Below are 21,039 nucleotides of genomic sequence, written 5' to 3'. Positions count from 1 at the left end.
TAACCGGCATCCACCCTGAAAACGTCGCGGCACCTAACAGACACAGAAAAAGAACTCAGTTCAATTCAAATACGAAAGGGGTGCATCGCGCATCGCGCTCTCACTCCCCTTCAGCGCTACTCATCTCAGCAGCACGCCGCTATCCCCGGACCCCGGCCCTCATCTGAGGAAGGAAAGGAACGAAGTTAGAGAACTGTTCAAAAGACTCATTATACTTACCTGTCGGACTCTTGCCAGTGAAGTAACTAGGCAGCAACGAGCCCGCATCAATCAACGCACCCCTGCGCTGAAAGCAGGATGGAGAGCACACTACCCAAGAAAACAAGGCCCAGTCTCCAGTCGAATAGCCTCCAGGGAAGGGTTCGAGGTCGTAAGAGGTCAGGACAGACAGAGTGACATCCCCGTGGATACCAGGTGAGCGTTACAGAACACAAAGCCTCACATCAAAATCCACCTGGGCGTCATGGAAACGTCAGAAACCGACCAGTTAGCCCACATGTTGGGGCAGCTACGTTCCGAAGTACATGCAGCCAGGCAGGAGACCAACACCCTGAGGAGAGAGCTGATAGTAGCCAAAGAACGCACTGATGATTTAAGCCGGCAACTTCTCCAGTCACAAGCAGGGCATGCACCATTGCCGGGAAGCGTGCCCTCAATGCCAGGCCATCAGCCAATCCCGTTCAGATAACCCTTCCTGGGGCAGTTCCCTTGGCCCCGCCCGAACGATTTACAGGGGATCCCAAGAGGTTTGCAATGTTCATGAACCAGTACCGCCTGCACTTCCTTTGTAGGCCAGCGGCCTTTCCGAATGACCAATCACGGGTCGCTTTTGTGCTATCCTACCTGAGTGGTAGCGCCGTGGACTGGTCTGTACCCTTTGTGGCCCAAGACGATCCTTTGCTGCATGACTTCAGGGGCTTTCAGCAGGAGATGGAAAAGCTGTTCGCCCGTCGTACTCATGGGCAGGCATTAGACAACAAACTTCTGTCCCTACGCCAAGGGAATCAAGACCTGTTAACATACATAGCCACGTTCAATAGACTCGTAGTTGACGCAGAATGGCCAGTGGAAAAGAGAACCGCGTTATTTCATCAGGGGTTGCGAGGGGAGCTCAAGGATGTTCTCGCACAAGTAGTGAACCCCCCGAAAGACTGCTCATAATTCATTGACCTTGTTGTTCAACTGGATCATAGGTTGCAGGACCGAAGAGCAGATCGAACCAGACCGGACCCTCGCCCTATGTATGTGCGTTCAAAGGACAATACTGCCCGAACAATGGAAGGTTCAGGAGAACCAATGCAAATCGGAGGGGTCAGATCCCCCGTGACTAAAGCGGAAAGGGATAAAAGGAGACAGCAGCAGTTATGTCTGTACTGTGGAAGGTCAGGTCATTTCCTTAAAGAGTGCCCTGTGAAGCCACCGAGGAGGATGGTAGGGGCCACGGACAAGGAAGATACCATCAAGGAATCGGAAAACTCCCCAGCCCGGCAAGTGTAGGGGTCCACTTGTCGAGCGAAGAAAGTGAACTACAGACCTTCCATTTTGCACTATCTGTGGTCTTGATCAATCACCAACAACCATCTCGGATGCACGCAGTAAGAGCGTACATAGACAGTGGAGCCGTTGGGAATTACATCGACCAGGATCTTGCGGCAAAGATGGGGCTTCTGTTACGCCCTTAATCAACCACCGACACTGTTACCACTATCGACGACACAGAAATAGCTTCTGGTCCAGTATCCCAATGCACTGCAGCTTTAACCCTTCTGTGCCAGGATGGACACCAAGAATCTATCGTTTTCGACCTCATTAAGGCACCACAGTTCCGGTTGATTTTGGGAATGCCATGGTTGGTGGCTCACAATCCTCGAATCGATTGGCGAGCAAAAGAATTGGCCTTTCCCGAGACTTGCGCCCACACATGTTATCGCCAAGAGAAACAACCAATAGACACCAGAACCTCCACGCTTGCGACTGTGGCAAGCGGCACCCTACCAAGTGAATACCAGGACTTTCAAGATGTCTTTCAGAAAGAACAGGCTAATACCCTGCCACCGCATAGACCATACGATTGCCAAATCGACCTGATACCTGATGCACAAATCCCTTGTGGACGAATTTACGCACTCACGGAACCAGAAAACCAGCACCTGAAGGCCTATCTTGACCAATACCTGGCCAACGGGTTCATCCGTCCCTCGAAGTCTCCAGCAGCCAGTCCTCTATTCTTCGTACCGAAAAAGGAGGGGGACTTGAGAACGTGCATCGACTATCGTGCACTGAACCAGATTACCGTAAAAAGTTGCTACACCCTGCCACTGATCCCTGAATTGCTTGATCAAGTCAAAGATGCCCAAATCTGCACAAAACTAGACCTGAGGGGGGCATATCACCTTGTTCGCGTAAAACAGGGGGACGAATGGAAAACCGCTTTTTACACCAAATACGGCTTGTACGAATATCAAGTAATGCCCTTTGGCCTTTGCAACGCGCCTGCTGCATTTCAATACTTCATTGACGATGTCCTACGGGAATTGATTGATGTCTGTGCTCTAGTGCACATCGACGATATCCTAGTATATTCTGCATCAAAGCAGGACCACATTAAACACGTCCGATCCGTATTGGAGAAACTCTGTCAACACCAGCTCTACGCCAAGCTCGAAAAGTGCTCATTCTACGTCTCTGAGGTGGAATTCCTGGGCTTTATTCTCAGCCCGAATAGAATCCGAATGGATGTACACAAGGTAGATGCTATCCTGAACTGGCCATCCCCAAATTCATTCAAGGGGGTTCAAAGTATGCTGGGTTTTGCAAACTTCTACCGCCGGTTCATCCCAGGATTTTCGCAAATCGTGCATCCCATCACGTCATTACTAAGGAAAAGCAACAAAAACTTCCAGTGGACAACAGAAGCTGTGGAGGCTTTCCAGGAACTCAAAGCAAGATTCACATCTGCCCTAATCTTACGCCACCCTCGCCCTGATCTCCCATACCTGGTGGAAACGGGCGCCTCAAGCATGGCTATGAGAGCCGTCCTCTCACAAAAGGACCCCGAAGCGGGCCAGTTACACCCTGTTGCCTTCTGGTCGCGTAAATTCACACCCCCTGAACTCAATTACGCTATCACAGATAAAGAACTCCTGGCCATTAAGTCAGCCTTTAAGGCATGGCGACACTACCTCTTGGGCGCCAGACACACAATCACCGTAATAACTGACCACCGGAACCTCTAGTACCTAAAAACGGCAAAGGCCCAATCCTCACGACAACTACGTTGGGCTCTTTTTTTTGCTGAATATGACTACATGATTACATTTCGACCAGGGGTGAAAAACGGGAAGGCCGATGCCCTTTCCCGTATGGGGGTGGAAGAGCAAGGGTATCAGACCCCTGACCCAATAGCAATCATTCCGAGTGACAAGCTCCTAGGAATCACAGCAACCATAACTCAGAAAGAATTACATGAAGAAATCCAAAACCTGATGAGTCCGGAGCAATTACAAGCGTGGAGTGCACAAGGAGAACATTACATGATAAAAGATCAGTTGTCCTACTTTAGGAATCGTTTATTCTTACCAAACCAAGAACTACGAGAACAAGTAATGTCCGGTTATCATGATTCCTTGATCGAGGGCCACCCCGGAATCGCTAAAACCCTAGCCAAGGTAAAACAAACTTATTGGTGGCCCACGTGGCGTAAAGACATTATCCAATTCATCCTATCTTGTGGAGTGTGTGCTCAAAACAAGTCATCCAAGCAGAAACCGGCTGGGCTATTACAACCATTGGAAATCCCACCAGCACCCTGGCACACGTTGTCCCTCGATTTTATTACTGACTTACCACCCAGTGAAGGGTTTAACACTATTCTTGTGGTCGTGGACCTATTTTCAAAAATGGCAGATTTCATTCCTCTTAAGAGGCTCCCAAATTTTTCCACTCTGGCAAAGGTATTTCTTGAAGGCATCGTACGGCTCCATGGGTTTACTTCAGTTTTGGTCTCAGACCGAGGTACTCAAATCGTATCTAACTTCTGGAGAAAATGCTGCTCTATGGCCCAGATCGACAGCCGGTTATCCAACAGTCACCATCCCCAAAAGGATGGTCAAACTGAGAGGACAAATCAGACGCTCAAGCAGTATCTGCGTTGCATGTTACAACAAGCTGAAGGAAGCTGGTTCGCCCTATTATGGATAGCTGAATATGCTTATAATAATTCCCTATACACCAGCACTGGGCAGCCACCCTTTTATACCATGTATGGCAGGCACCCACATACTTCTGAGTTGGACGTTCCTACAACCCTGGAAAATACCAGCAGTGAAAACCTTGCACACAACCATTTCTCAAACCTTTAAAAGGGCAGCTGAACACCTACTTCAAGCTAAGAATCGCCAAAAGAAGTTTGCTGATCAACACAGAGCAAAGGCCCCCAACTACCAAGTGGGAGACAAAGTCTGGCTGGCGTCTAAACACGTGTCCATTAAAGGAGCCTGAACTTTCTGTCCAAGATACCTGGGTCCATTCACTGTCACCTCTGTGATAAATCCTGTGGCGGTCAGAATAGCTTTGCCATCAAACATGCAGATTCATCCTGTGTTACACGTGTCACTCCTTAAACCTGTTCAACCTGGGACCCGGGTAGCAACGCCACCGCAGACAGTAGTAATCGCCGGGGAGCCAGAATTCGAAGTCAAGGACATCCTAGATTCAAAGTACGTCAGATCCAAATTATACTAGACTGGAAGGGGTATGGTCCACAAGACAGGACATGGGAGCCTTGTGAGTACACCCATGCACCTCGCTTGCTTAGGCGATTTCATCAAAACCATCCAACCAAACCAGGACCAGACAGAAGAGCCACCTTGAGAGGGGCCTTGGGGGGGAGTGCTGTCATGATTCCTGCCCCTCATGTCCCCAGCCCTCCAAGATGTCAGGCTGGAGCCAGGCCACGATCCCCTACATGGCCCTCAAGGGCCTCTCCATCCCTCCAAAGACCCACTTGGAGTCAGACTTGGCGCTTGTGGCACCATACTCACTCACTCCCATATGATAACATTGGGGATTGGACTTGTAGTGCATTGATGGGGACAAGATGAATGCCCCCACATATTTCGGTTCACAGAACTGCATGTGTGGTCTAGTCTTTGGGGTGTTGGTCAGCCCAGAGACACCTGGGATACCCAGAGACTATTTAAGCCACACCCAAGCTGAGAAACATGCTTTGCGTTTTCTGCACCTGCAGCGTGACACTCACCGTGTTCGGATCGGTCTCCAGTAGGCCTGCATCGTTTTTCTAGGCTCAGCTCCTGCAAGAACAAGAACACCGTTAGGAACAGCCTTACCCCACGGCGCTTCTGCCCATCATTCATCGCTCCTTCTGTTCTGCGGGCATCTTCCGCGGTGTCATTCCCATCCCGGCACGCTGCTTCCTAAGGAAAAGGGAAAAGAACAGAAAAAAGGCATTAGTAAGCTTTCTGCAAATCTTCGCTTATTTTTAAATACTGTACGAGCCTTCAAACGCTTACCTGAATCCCAGCCGCTCTGGGGGAACTCTGTCTCTGGAACTTCTCATCCATCTGCAAGAGGGCAAAGACACTCCAGGTTAGCGTGGAAACATCTAGAGGCGCCGCATACCGCGCTTACCCACCGCATTTGTTCTTCATAACCGGCATCCACGCTGAAAACGTCGCAGCACCTAAAAGACACAGAAAAAGAACTCAGTTCAATGCAAATACGAAAGGGTTGCATCACGCATCGCGCTCTCACTCACCTTCAGCGCTACTCATCTCCGCAGCATGCCGCCATCCCCGGTCCGGCCATCATCTAAGGAAGGAAAGGAACGAAGTTAGAGAACTGTTCAAAAGACTCATTAAACTTACCTGTCGGACTCTTGCCAGTGAAGTAACTAGGCAGCAACGAGCCCGCATCAATCAACACGCCCCTGCGCTGAAAGCAGGACGGAGAGCACACTATCTAAGAAAACAAGGCCCAGTCTCCAGTCGAATAGCCTCCAGGGAAGGGTTCGAGGTCATAAGAGGTCAGGATAGGCTGAGTGACGTCCCGTGGATACCAGGTGAGGGTTACACCCACCTGCATGGAGATCAAAGACAGTTCTGTAGAACTGCATTTCCCTCTGTGCCCACCCCCTCAGAGCTTAAAGGAACTCATGCTCCTACAACCTGACTTCAAGTTAGCTACTTATGATGACATTCACTTGCCCACAGCTTGCCCAGGCAGGCTGTCATAACCTGCTTTGAAAATAGACATCTAGTCAGCTCCTCTGCGTTTGAGTCATTAATATTATACAACCGCCAGAAAGCATCCTTAACGAGATGTGCAAAAATATAAGGGGTTACATTTCACAAGAGACCAGTACATTCAACAAAGACTACTAGAGAAAAGACAAAGCTAAGTGGCCCATGGCACTAGACACAGTACTGTGGTCCGCAAAGTAGTTGGTAGTGGATACCAGGAGTAGTGGATACCAGGTGAGCGTTACACCCACCTGCTTGGAGATCAAAGACAGATCTGTAGAACTGCATTTCCCTCTGTGCCCACCCCCTCAGAGCTTAAAGGAACTCATTCTCCTACAACCTGACTTCAAGTTAGCTACTTATGATGACGTTCACTTGCCCGCAGCTTGCCCAGGCAGGCTGTCATCACCTACTTTGAAAACAGACATCTGGTCATCTCCTCTGCGTTTGAGTCATTAATATAATACAACCGCTAGAAAGCTTCCTTAACGAGATGTGCAAAAATATAAGGGGTTACATTTCACGAGAGACCAGTACATTCAACAAAGACTGCTAGAGAAAAGACAAAGCTAAGTGGCCCATGGCACTAGACACAGTACTGTGGTCCGCAAAGTAGTTGGTACATACAAGTGGCAAGACTGCATGCATAGTACTCAACTGTACTCAACTGTACTGTACTGTACTCAACTGGCTATCGTCTTACCTCTCCTCCCGCTCTTTCTTTGTTTCCTGGGGTGGCCGCACCTCTCCATCCCAGCCTCTAGAATACGGAGTACCCCACTGCTCGATGCTCAGCCCTTTCTTATTCTCACTCTACACCTCTCTCCTTGCCCCTGTCCTCTCCTCATTTGGCATCTCTCACCACTTCTATGCTGACAACACGCAGCTCTTCCTTTCCTTCTCTTCCTTCTCTCCTGATCTCCACCTTAAACTCCCGTCCTGTGTTACTGCCATTAAAGACTGGATGTCTTCTCGCTTTCTTTCCCTTAACTCCGACAAAACTGAGGTACTTTTCTTCCCCTCTAACTCCCTTCCCCCTCCCTCTCCTCCTCCTTTCATTCACTTTCCTCCCTCTAACCTCACTTTCTCCCCCCATGCTCGCAACTTAGGCATTTACTTCGACTCTTGCCTCACTTTTTCCCATCATATCTCTCTCACCTCTCGTGCCTGTCGCTTCCACCTCTATAACATTCGTAAAGTCCGCCCCTCTCTTACTTTCCATGCCACTAAACTTTTATTCTCCTCCCTAATCTTCTCTCACCTCTTCTACTGCTCCTCCTTACTCTTTGGTCTACCCACCTCACATCTCTCCCCCCTCAAATCTATCTACCATTCGGCCATCCATACTCTCTGTCTCCTCACCTCCCGCGATTCCATTTCTGCCTCCCTATCCTCCCTTGGTTGGCTTCCCTTTCACTCCCAACTTAAATTTCATTTTCTCTGCTTAGTCTTCAAATCTCTCCATAATCTTGCTCCCCCTTATCTCTCTTCCCTTCTCTCTTTCTACACTCCCTCTCGCCCTCTTCGCTCTGCTGACCACTTCCTCCTCACAGTTCCACCTTCCCCTTGTGCCTCCTCCCGCTTCCACTCTTTCCAACTCCTAGCTCCCCTTCACTGGAACTCCTTACCTCTCTCAATCCACTCTGTCCCTACCTTATCCTCATTCTGTTCCTCCCTTAAATCTATCCTTCTCCATTCCCTGCCATGATTCCCCTCCCCCTCCCCCTATCCCTGCCCTCCCCTCCGTTTCCCCCCTTATCAGCTCCCTCCTCTCCCCTCCACTCCATCCTCTTCCCTACCCCTCCATCTCCCTCCTCCTCCTCTCATTCTTCCCTCCTCCTCGCAGTTCTACTCCTCTACTCCCTTCCCTTCTGTCTAATTGCTCCACATATTGTTTTGTTGATCTGATTCAAAATTGTATCTTGCTTCTATTGTTACTATTATTTCTGTTATTGTTAAATGTATCCTGTTGTTAAATGTGCAGCGCTTTGGTGTAAAGCACTATATAAACCTAATAAAATACAAATACAAATGCCTCAGGGCTCCCCCGTGCCTGCTCAAGATACCAATCTGGAGGCAGTCCCCAGAGTTTACACAACTAAGAATGCTTCCTAAGGGCTCAATATCACTGATGGAAAAGCCGATAAACCTTCCAGTATATTTATTTATTTATTATTACATTTATAGCAGCGCACAAAGCCCTCAGGCATCTAGCCGCTAGTTACACACTGGATTAGACGGTACACAGATGTAGCAGGTAGGTTCATGTCAAGGTTAGTTAAACAGGTGTGTTTTTAGTTTTTTTCTGGATAGCTGGTAAGAGGTTTCAGAATGTAAGTGAAGTGGAAAATTGTTCCAGTGGTTGGCCACCACCACCGGGAAACTGGGGCCCCCAGCTTGTTTCAGTCTGAATCTTGTTGTGTGGAGGAGGTGACTGTGGGAGGATCCGAGTGGTCTGGCTGGCACATATTTCGTAATCCTCTGGACTAGGTAGGCTGGAGCATTGTTTGTTAGACTGCGATAGGCAATTGTGAGGGATTTGAACTTGATTCTATCCCGGACATGGAGCCAGTAGACAGCTCTAATGGCTGCCGAGATATGGTCAGATTTACTCAGGTCCAGTGCTGCTCAGAGGGCATTGTTTTTGATCTCTTGCAGCCTGTTCAGGTTCTTTTCAGGGGCTTGCCACAGAGTAAGGAATTACAAAAATCCAACTTACTCCTTACAAGGGCTCAGGCCACAATGAGTCGGTTGGTAGTAGATAGCAAAGGTCTACTCACCCGTATGAGTTTTGTGGTGCAGGCCGTTGGAGAAGTAATGTTATTAATTTGGCGGGTCATGCTAAGTGAAGCATCCAGATAAATGCCCAGTGTTTTTACTGAGGTGGAGACCGGGATCTTGTGATCATCAACGTTGAAGAGGTGATATGCTGGATCAAGGCTTGCGAGACAGGCTGGGGGCCGATTCGAAGGAGTTCCCTCTTCTCGTCATTCAGGCACAGGGTGTGCTGGGCCATCCAGGTCTGGATTATTTCATAGACAGAATTTATGGAAGAACAGTCTTGGGCATCGACACCAGTTAGGAGGATGAGAATGTATGTGTCATCCACATAGTTCGTGAAGGAGATGCCCAGAGCATCACGTTGGTCGAAGAGTGATTTTGTATAAATATTATAGAGGCTGGGGGAGACACAGGAGCCTTGCGGGACACGTCATGTGTTAGGCATCGGAGGGCGGGGGAGCTGCTGCCTCACAAGGAAAGACTCTGGATGGTCTGTTGTTAAGGAAGGAGGCAATACAGTTGGCGGCTTCTAGAGAAAATCGGGCAACATAAGTCAGGTGGTGGCATAATGTTTAGTGATCTATGAGATCAAACGCCTCTGAGATATCGAGTAGCAGAAGTAGAGAGAGTTTTCCTGTATCATTGGCTTCACCTAGTTGATTTTTGAAGTCCAGGAGGGCATTTTCTGTTCCGTGTCTGGAACAGAAGATAGATTGGCGGTGACTGAGGATGAGGTGATCTTCCAGAAATGCCTGAATTTGAGTGTAAGTCACTCTGTCAAGGATTTTCAGAAGGGACAGTCGTGATGGGTCAGTCATTTGTGTGGATGGTTGGGTGAAGCAAGTTTTTATTTTAGCAGGGGGTTAATCCAGGATTCTTTGTAGATGGGAGGGACATTATTAGCAGCGAAGGAGGTGTTGTCTATGGCAGTGATAAGCGGGATTAGATGATATATACATTGTTTGACCAATGTGGCAGGGCTGATATCCCCTTTGCATCGAGGCAGTTTGAAGCCCTTGACAATAGCGGCCAAGTCAGGCTCAGAGATGGGGTTGAAGTGAAAGCGATGTGTATGTATGGGGGATATAATGGGACAGTTTTGTGTCTCCTTATTGGTGATGCTGTCTGATTTTGCTTTGATTTTGCCTCGTAGTTGAGAGATTTTACCAGTGAGTGCATCTTGGATGCTGCTGCACCAGGTGTTGTCTTTGGTGACAGACGAAGGCGGAGCGATTGGCGATTCTAATTCATGGAGGATACTGAAAAGTTCTCCCAAACTTGAGGAGGCTTCCGAGAACCCACCATATTAGGATGCTGCTTTGGTCGTTAGGACAGCTATTTTGTATTTTGTGGACCGGTCTGAGATGAGAGCCTTGTTGGCTGTGTTGTGGTTCTTCTGCCAGGCTCCTTCTTCAGCTCGTTTTTCAGCTCTCAGTCTGTGGAGGTGGGTGGTAAACCAAGTGTTGTTGTGAATAGAATTTGTAGCTTTACGTGGCTTGAGGGTTGCTAGGGATTCAACTGCATTGGCTAGTAGCGAGTTGTAGTGATCCATTCGGGAGTAGACACTGTTGTTACTTGGGATGTGGGTGGCGAGCACTGGGAGTAAGCAGACGCTTGTTAGATTGCTGGTGCTCCATGCTAGTATTGAAGGTAAGAAATAAGGATTTTAGTTTATTTATTTGGCGTAGGGATGGTGAAGGTTACGCAGTGGTGGTCAGTCCATGGTATGTTGGAGCATGGTATGTTGGAGACTGCAGATGTGTTGCAGTTGTGATCTAGTAACCAGTCTAGCGTATGGCCTTGGGAATGTGTGGGATTCATAGGATGCAACCGAGGGCAGAGGTGGCTTTAGCCAGGGCTAAGGCTTCGACATATAGGGGATCGTTGATATCTAAGCTGAGGTCTACTAGAACAATAAGCTGGGTTGTGGGCTTAAGGTTAGCGTTGATGACTTGGCTAAGATCGTCTTTAAAGGTGGCGGGCGGATCGGGGGGACAGTATAGCAGGAGAAATGCTATGGAGGAGTGTGGTGAGCTGCTAAGTTTTGTAGCTAGGGATTCAAAGTGTTGGATGGGTGTGGTGGCAGTCATTCAAAGTGGGATGGTATCCTTGTAGATGAAGGCGACACCACCACCTTTGCTGACTGTCCTGTCTTCTGTGAGAATAGTGTAGCCAAGAGGAACAGCGATGTATATGGCTGGTCCCACAAATGGGTTGAACCACGTTTCGGTAATGGAATGGCCAGGATGTCAATGTTATTGGTGGTAATGTGATTGCAGATGTCGAGTGTGTGGGCAACAACTGATCTTGCGTTGATCAAGGTACAGCTGAGGGGACAGGGAGGTGTAGGAGTGCTTTGCCCTGTGTTGGTTTCGGTTGTTAGTGAAGGCTGTTGAGGTGTGTGGTAAGCCTGGGTGCAGAGACAAAGAAACTACTTTTGTATGAGTCTCTTGGAGTGGGGAGGCGTCCTGTGGGAGAGTCTGGTGATGTAATTCAGACTCTGTAATGGCAGATGTGGGCAGGTCCTAGACGTGACAAAGTTACAGGTGCACTGATGGCTGGGGAGCCTCTTAGTAGTGGCGCTGGTAGTGTACAGTTGATTTGTGGTTGGGTGGGTGAGGGATTGCCTGAGCCTACCTCCAATTTCGAGTATTCTGGATGATGGATGACGAGGTGGGTCCCTGGAGGTGGGTATCGTGAGATGAAGGTGTGGTCATCAGAGTGTGAAGGTACATTTTGTGTGAGATGGGTGTGGTAGTGGTTTGCACCTAATTTTAAATCTAGAGGGGGTGCTGCAGGGGGTGTGGTGGGGCAATGGGGAGGGTATCTTCTATGGGTGAGGCCCTTGTAGGTTTGTGTGGGTGGCAGGTGTGCACTGGTGTGGTCCCGGGTGAGGGGGTGAGCTGTATCCCTTTGTGGTGGCTGTGCAAACATAGTTTGGGGTGTCAGGTTGACTAGTGTATCCCCTTGCAGAGGTGTTGCCCTGAGGATGTGCAGCAGCGCGTGGTGCTCATGGAGTTTTTCAAGGATTTTTGGAAACGGGCTAGCATGCTGCTCCTGGCGCCGGTGTGGTATAGGTAGCCTGCCACGCTGGGATGTATAGTGTTGGGAGTAAAGGCATAGGGTTAGGGGTACGGTTTGAGGTTGGAGCAGTATTATCAACGGTATAGAATGCAGGGATAACAGTGCTACGCAGAGGCAAGGATGTCTTACCTGTGAATAGCTTGTTATCAGCATACTGTAATGGCGTTTTGGTGAAGGACAGCAAAACCTCTCTTTTAGCTTAGCACAGTACAAGATCGAGGATGTGGTGAGATCAGATAAGCCTGATTACTACTTGTTCAACTCCTGAAGCAGTCACTGCAGTATTGGAGGGGTTACAGTTCACAGTGCATTGAAAGGCTTAGCCCTGCACACTCCAGTGCTCCAGACCATCTACTTTGGGATAAATTGTTCCTGAGCATGATCAGCCCCTAGTCAACCCCTTTAAAGGCCCCCCTTTTCAAACAATCAGAAATCCAAGAAGTGGAAGGGATGGAGTAAATGATCGAAACTCAATAGGTGATTTTATTTTTAACTGTGAATTGCACAGAGGGGACCACTTCCATTTGCACTTAAGTGCAAAAGGTCCATTTCATGCAATATTTTTACTTTCATCAACAATTTACTGGAAACATTTATGATGGATTCTTATGGAATGTACATACGTTTATCAGGCGAAGGAGGAACCACAGCATTTAAAATCTGTCTGGATCCCCTACTCCACCCGACACCTATGTTGAAAATCCCACGGATCGATAAACATTTTTAATCATACAAGGGACTTGCAACACTAGCTCCATTGCTTCCCTTCCTGTACCATCACTTGTAAAAAGACCTTTCAACCCTCAACCTATTTCTCTAAAGCACCTGAAGAATGGTAGGAAATGAACGTGTAGAATACAAGCCCTGGCCCCGGCCTCCTTCCTCAGCTTTGCAGCACCTTTCTTAGTAAGGAATCCTACCCTTGTTTTGTATAGTCCAAAGTCAGTCAATTGACTGTGTGTCACCATAGCCACTCTACCAGAGTTCAGTGCAACTCCTCCTCTAACTGAAACCGTAGTTTTGGATGCCTAGTAAAAGGTACACTCCAGGAGAGGAGGACCTCTGGTCAGTCTCTTTTTCTCTCTCACACTCTCTCTATTTAGGGTCAGAGCTCCTAGGCTTTATCCCTGATTGCAAAAGCAGTAGAAAAGCGAGAAAAAAAGAAGCCAGCAGTAAAATTGACCCAGAGGAAGAGATGTAGGTGGTTGCAAGGGGAAACGCGGGTGGGGGGGAGAGGGGCCAGGTGCCTTCTGTTTAATATGAGAAGAATAGCATTTAAATAAAAAAAGGTAAAAGGACGAATGGTTTTTGGTGAAAGAACTGGGAGAGGTCAGCAGGGTAAAAGATGTACAACAAGGGTGTGTCCTTGTTATTACGTATTGCCACTACATGGTGGGGAACATGAATTATATTATAGTGTTTCAACTTTAGGTTTTCAAACTGCATGACCTATGACCCATCAGAGCTACATGTTCACAGTCCTCAGATTAAGAGGTTGCTCTGAACTCTGAATTCATCCACATGTTGGGTCCTAGGTCTGGACAGGCTGCCCTGGCATCCATGTACTAAGTATGGAGCAGGCTCCAAAGAGTTCAACATTCTTCAGATGCCCAAACCACAACCTACACCTACCTTACCCACATCTTTTCTGTCTTCCTGAGAGGCACAGCTGGAGGACTGCTTTGAGCCTTTTTTTCTATGTCCGTGCTCATATGAAGTAGTAAGCACTTCAAGAGCAAAGTCACTAACGACTCAGGTTTAATCCACACATGGCCTCTCTAGCACTCAATAATGAGAAAAGGGGTGCCTACAATGCTGTTTACAGGTGTGGCTTCTGGCCTTTGGTTGGCGTGTTCCAAAGGCATCATTGCCCTAGTGATCCCTTAACTTCCTTATAGAAAGGATGATGACTGAGTGACTGAAGCTTAGTAAGAATGCCATGCTGGCTAGGAAAACTCCTACAATGGAACCTATGCCAGCATCTCCTGTACAACTCCCCTGTTTTACAGGGCCTTCCCTTCCAAACTTACTAGGTTGCAAAACAGAGACTTTCCTTCAGAGTCAGAGGTAGGCACTTACCTTCTACCAGGACACAATGGACATGGCTGAAAACAAACCCACTTAAGACTCATTAAAACTTCACAAGGCATCACCAAGATTCACGGCCATGGTGCTGTCCGTGGGCTTAGATCATCAAGATGGTCACGATTTAGCATATGACGAAAAACAATATTCCCATTTTCTAGTGTGAGGTCAGTCTTGTTAACAGAAAAACACTCTAAGATGAAATTCTACTCCACCTCTACTCTCTTCTAATTTCCAAGCAGCCAAAGCATTCAACACTTGTAAGGCGGGGAGAACAACAAGTTCAAAACCTGCTTCAGCAAGAACATATCACTTTTCAGCCCCAAACCCAAATTCCAGAAATCTGATTTCTTGAGGAGTGGGGGTGGGGGTGGAAGTGGGACGGAGTTGGTGGAGTTTAGGGAATAAACACCAAACATCTGGCACCACAACTCCTGGTTTCTGAGCATAACTGAGAAAGCCACGTCTTTCAGCTGCTACAAATGGTCCCGCATCCCCAGCTGTGTCTGAAAGGGTCTCCATACGCCTACTATTACAAATTGGGAATATTAGATTATATTTGTTTGTTTTTCCTTTTAGACAGTGCATACCTTTAAGAAGACCTCAGTGCGCTGCCCAACTCTAAACACCGAAAATCAGTGGATTCATCAGAAAGGAACATTGGTAGGATAACCACATTCTTAAGAGCTTTGGAAAAATCAGATATCCAATTGTGCAACTGAGTGCAAGAGAGAGGGGCATTCTAAAGGGCAACTGATTGAATAGTGAAAGACCTTCCCGTTTACAATCAGCCCAGGATTGTAAGAGGGATGGCAGGAAGTTGTTCTTTTTTGGCGGGCAATCCTGTACTCCGGGAAGGGGGCAGGACACTGCTTCTTACATAGGATTTTTAGTCAGGTCACTACCTTTCCAAGCTTTGAGAGAGTGAGAGGCACTGAAACATCTCCTTGTGAAAGGTTCAGTAGGCTACTGCACATATAGTTATAAAGGTATCAACTAGAAATGGTGGACTGTTAAAGTGATGGGTCCAAAGTGTCTGGCACAGGGCTATGAACTGGATTTCTTTTCACATTTCTGCCTATAATGCCAGTGGAATGTGTTCTTGCCAACTAGTATGGGTCTGTATTCTGACGCTAAGGATGGTCAATATGGTGACCATAAATATAAACTGCTACAGCAGCGAAGCCTGGAAGAAACAGTAGTAAATGCCAGAACTATTAGAACATGGCAGATTTAGACGGTACTATCTAGGCAACACATAATATTACATCAATATGCTATATTTCATGGTCTAATCAAACATTGCATCCTTCGCCGAAAATCTTGCATAGACACCATCCAAATATGGATGACTGGAGCCTATATTAAACTCACATCCTCAAAATCATCATCAAAAGAGGCAAATTCCAACCCCTAATTGAACAGCGGCTCTCCAGAAAGTTCACTGAAGGTTTCTACCCAATCCTCTTAGTGCAAAATAGCTGGGCTTCTACATGAGCCTTTCTTGCAGCTCTATTCCACCCACAATGCAAGCCTCTATCCCCTCCCACATGAATGAGGGAAATGCCCTGGCTGGCCCTCCAAACTCGACCCTTCCCTCTTTAACGCTGTTTTCAATATTGCAGCATCTGATGTCCTGTCAATGTAAACTTGTCCTCATTACTGCTAATCTCAAGGGTCTCCATTGGGTACCCCTTCAAAACTGCATACGGTTCAAAAGACTGTGACCTGTCTACTGTGTAAAACTGACAAAGTGGAGGGGTATGAACGCCCCCATCATAAAAGTAAGAGATCTGGTTCAGGGGAAATCCCCACACCCAAGAAACGGAGAAGTACAGAAATGTGACAAAACCACTGCTTTATTAATGAGATCTCAGAAAACAGGGATAGTACTGGACATCTCATGATTTCCAATGCTCTCAACTGGTTAGCGGTTTGTCAACAGGTTTTAAGTGACTGTGATGTCACAAATAAGAGATGCACTTCAAAAAACTCAGATGAGATGGGATGGGGTGAATAGTATGGCTAGATATGTATTCTATACAGGATGGATGATCTAATTGGTCTGGCCATATCAGGTAGCTACGCCTGGGACCACCTACAGAATGTTGCAAGTGAAATTATGTCATGCCAGTGTGTTGTGAGTGGCTGCTGCAACAAAGTGTGAGCAAGCGTTTGTTATGAAGTATATTTGTTGGTAATAAAGCTGGGACTCGAGACAGAGACCTGCTGTGGAGTCATTAGTTGTGTTCCAGGTAGCTTTATTTACATAGGTACAAATGTACATCAATCCAGTTTCTCTTGTAAGTATATACAGTGGCACAGTAGACAGAAGACAGGACATAATTTTCTGAGTAGACCCACCGGCCATCCTTCACACTCCAGCTCATGCCTCCAACTGACACTGGCCCTCATTACGACCCTGGCGGATTTCGCGGTGCTAAATGCACCGCGAAGCACGGCGGAAAGCCGTCGATAGCGCCATGGGGGTTGGCGGATTTACCACCCCATGCCGACCTTGGCGGAGCGGTAAATCCCCAATCCCCATTTTACCCTTCCCCATTCCCATTCTTGCCCCATAGGGTATAATGGGAGTGGGGAAGGAGTTAATTACGCCGCCGTAAAGTACGGCGGCGTAATTAACAACGAGGTCCCTTAGCGCCATGGTTTTCTCCGCCCGGTAAAACCAGGCGGAGAAAACCTCCATGGCGCTAAGGGAACTCGTAGTACGGCGGACGGGTCCGCCGCGATTAGCGCTGGCGGAAACCCACTCCGCCAGGGTCCTAATGAGGGCCACACTCAGAACATTCACTCACAAATCCACTCAACATTCTCCTGAGATGCATTCATGCATCAACATTCTGACATCAAGCACTCCAGGCCAGTGACATACAAGACAGGACTACATTACAACATCTCCCTTTCATACCCTGACACAACCATCACAACATCTCCCTTTCATACCAGACTCAACCGCAAAATCTCCCTTTCTCACACAGAAACCTTCTAACACAAAAACTCCTTCCGTCCAGACCCGCCACATCCAGACACCAAGCCTGCCACACTCAGTTACAAACCAAATTAATCGAAGGGACATCACTCATACGCAAAAGTGGGGAAAAGGAGGGGGGGTCACAGGCTGACACACAACGGACCCAGGTGCTACGCATACAAAGCAGCAGAGCCAACCGGAACTCATCCGTAAAGTCCAAACAAACTAACACATAGGGAGAGTGGTGTTGCCCATGCCAGGAACCACAAGTACAGAAGGGGTACGTAATCCACACTTCTTCCCCTCTCACAACCAAAACACAATCAGGTTCAACCAGCTCCCACTTGCTGCCCAAACACACATCCCACAGGTCACAACCAATAACAATTGCAACCAACATCCAGCCAATCCAGCATCAGACACATGCACACTGCCTCCTTCACTCAGTGCAGACATCTGTATACGGGTACGGTGGAACGAAGCACATACATACGGTGAAACCTCTCAACAACAGGTGAGCACATTCATACTCACCCGCGCCACGTACATCCTCAAACCAGTATACTCAAGCATGCGTCAATCAAACCACAACTTATCCACAACACTACCAGATTCATTCACAATGAAACAACAGTTAAACATATATTGTGCTCCTGGTAGCACTGCAATTCTAACCTAAGCATAACCTTAACTAAGTAAAATGTTTAACAACAGGTACCATAACATTTCCGTGCACAATACTTTTTTTCTTCACATATCTCCATAACTCGGCCAAAAACAAAATTTTATCTCCTGTGTATAATATTCCTTGTATATACGTGTAACCTTTATACCTTTTTATTTATCCTTAATAACTTCACTATTCAACATTTCTTATACATATATTGGAATTCTTACCTAAATTCCAACATATCACCCATTGCACCAATGATTGCCAACTAACATCTGGCATTAGGTGATTGAACTCCTAGGTCCAATCTATAATTACAATAAAAATACCCTGCACTCCAACCAACCTACAATACATGCGGTGTGGTCGAATGATGTTAATACTAGGGGCCACAACACTTAAAACACATCACGCGACAACGGCCCACGCACAACTCTAAAGGTATCACTATACTTCCATTTCTCAATACATTTTAACTCAAAGGTAATACATACTCTAATATGAATAAATACATTCTATTTCCATTCTACCAACTAATTCAGCATATACTTCTAAACACATTTTTGGATAGCACCAAAATAAATACACATCATCAAAACACTTTGCATTTTTCCATCAATGTCACTGTGTAAAAAAAATTCTTCCCATTTAGATTGCCTGATAATTCTTCATTAATACATATTGTTCCTAGAATACATACACGCTGGCTTGATCAAGGCCAGAACACATTTTGCAATATCCATAAAAACTTGCAGCAACTTAACCTTGTAATGGTGGTAACCTCACTTCCTGATTCATATGAAATTGAAAACCAAAACTTCCACTTAATGCGCCCTCAAAATACATATAAATGTGTGCCATTGTTCTAATAATGAAATTCCAGTTCATCGTTCATGTTTTCTGAACCATACATGCATCATATGATGTTTGACCGTCTTGGAAAACAAACTCACGTGTTCCTATTTCATGCATCCATGGGAAGAACAAACTGCTTCTCTACTGTTATACCGGGACAAAAATGCGAACAATCACGCTTGCACTTTCCAGATGCAAGCCATAATGTTCTCATATAATCCCTTGGTAAAACTCGAGTCCAGGTGTCTTTTTGCCACAACCTTGTTCTGCTTGAGGCCGTAGTATGAAATCCTCTGAAATAGTTATCAATCACATCTGCATCCAACGTAACCCATCCTTCACACTCCAGCTCAGGCCCCCAACTGACACACTCAGAACATTCACTCACAGATCCACCCGACATTCTCCTGAGCTGCATTCATGCATCAACATTCTGACATCAATCACTCCAGGCCAGTGACATACAAGGCTACATTACAACAGTGTTAAAGGTGGGTAGGGGTTGGCCAGTGGGGGCTTTCTCAGCCTTGGTGCCTTGGAAGGGTACCAGCACATGAGCACAAGAGGGGGTGGTGAGAAGGGCCACCTGTTCCAATAAGGGAACACAAGCAAGGACATTCTACCTTTCAACTTCATACAGTATTGTATTGTTTGTCCCAATGAAATGGATGGGAATGAAAGTCTCTGAATGGGCCTTCTCTGCCACTATAAGTTACGTATGTAGGAACCTCATTTTGGATTATCCTGCTCAGTAATTTGTGAGGATTTTAGCTGGTTTTACTATGGATGTTATTACCTCCCTTGGCCTCTGAAGATGTGTTCAGGCTGTTTTCTCCTCTGCGTCAGGTGTAAGATGATGAGAATCTGACATTTCTGCAACATTTATTTCTTTGTTAATTCAGATAGAGTTATGTGTCTTGCCCGAGATTTGCTTATTGCCTGTATTTTTCCAATGCTGGCTCAAACCTGCCTTCCCATGATGACCTTGGCAACTGTGCCCTTGTTTTCTGAGCTGTTCAGGATTGGCTCTTTTCGCTGGCTCAGCAAGACTGAATCTTTCTACCTACAGTGTTAAGGCTTCTCGATGGCTCACATTCAACTGACATAGCTGCGTCTTCCATCTTGGTTTACAGGGCTATTCAGTTTAGTTGGGCTCTGCATCAGCAAGCAGTTATATGTATTCTTGTGCGTTTTACATTTCAGCATAAGAGAGATAGGGTGTATGTGATCTCTATTTTAGTGATTTTAAGCGTGTTCTTCATCTCTAAGAGCAGCTTGACCTAGTATCTGCGTAGCTACATGCAGGCATGAATGTGCACCTCATGTCTAAATCATCTATTTTATTTATTGTGTATTTATCAAGCACTAATACAGCAAACCGTGTTTCAAGGCGCCACAAGACAAAAAAGGGGGGGCATGGAAGAAAAAAAGAATGATGTTCCTACTAGGCCTTGTGTCATTCCATCGTGCATGTGCAGTAACAAGAAGTGCTTGAGGGAGGATTGTGGGTGGGGGGGGTAAAGGGAAGGGATAATGCTAGGGAGGGAAGTGCGGGCAGGGTGGCAGCATACAAGTGGAGGTAGGCAAGTGCCAGCTGAAGCAGGGAGTGCAGGGTGTGTGGGGACCTCATGCCAAGTGCTTGGACGGGGGTGGACCAGGCTCGGTAGGGATGCACACCCCGCCAGGCAAGTCAGGTGAAGTGGTGCCCGGAAGGGCAAGGGAAGGTAGGGGTGGGTGGTTGGTCAGGAAGACCCGGCTGCTGGGGTACACTGGTCGAGCAGGGCCCTGTAGGACTCAGAAAGGACCAGGCAGTCATTCAATGCAGCAGAGGGGGGAATCAGTAGGGTAGGGGCAGAGGGAAGGAAGAAGAGAAAAGGAGGCTCATTTCTGTCCTTTCTCAGAAGACACTAATAGTATACTTTCTTCTCATAGAACACACAAATATAACAAAAACATTGCGTAACATGTCAATACATTTACATTTCCTGCATCTGATAGAGAGAATTCCTTTGTTGTCTTGAATGGCCACCTTCAAAGTACCATACTTTACCTGTGCCTGTTGCACTATAAGAGAGATACTAATAATTAAAAACCACTCCACTCCTCTTTCACTTTCTACCTGTTACTCACCTGCGTCTCCTTCTCTTTCCATGGAGACCAATAGAGGTCCTCCCACACTCCTTTTGCTTCCAAGTGAACCGCGGATCCCGACGGAGCCGGAGCTCACCATCGTCTACATGCTGCTGGAGCAGCATTAGCATCCGGGGAAGGGCCCCTCTGTACTTTCGTGCTATATTGCGACCTTGATAAAG

General features: G+C 47.0%; 1 protein-coding gene across 1 annotated transcript in view; it reads left to right on the top strand.

Moving 5' to 3' along the window:
• The window catches only part of LOC138566027 (actin, cytoplasmic 3-like), an 87,503-nt gene that overhangs the window by 48,781 nt on the left and 17,683 nt on the right, over positions 1-21,039 (top strand). The gene's annotated exons all lie outside the window — the stretch shown is intronic.

Source organism: Ambystoma mexicanum, chromosome 2p, assembly GCF_040938575.1.
Source record: "Ambystoma mexicanum isolate Mex_15411 chromosome 2p, UKY_AmexF1_1, whole genome shotgun sequence".
In the NCBI taxonomy this organism is placed as follows: domain Eukaryota; kingdom Metazoa; phylum Chordata; class Amphibia; order Caudata; family Ambystomatidae; genus Ambystoma; species Ambystoma mexicanum.
This window is presented reverse-complemented; position numbering and strand designations above follow the sequence as displayed.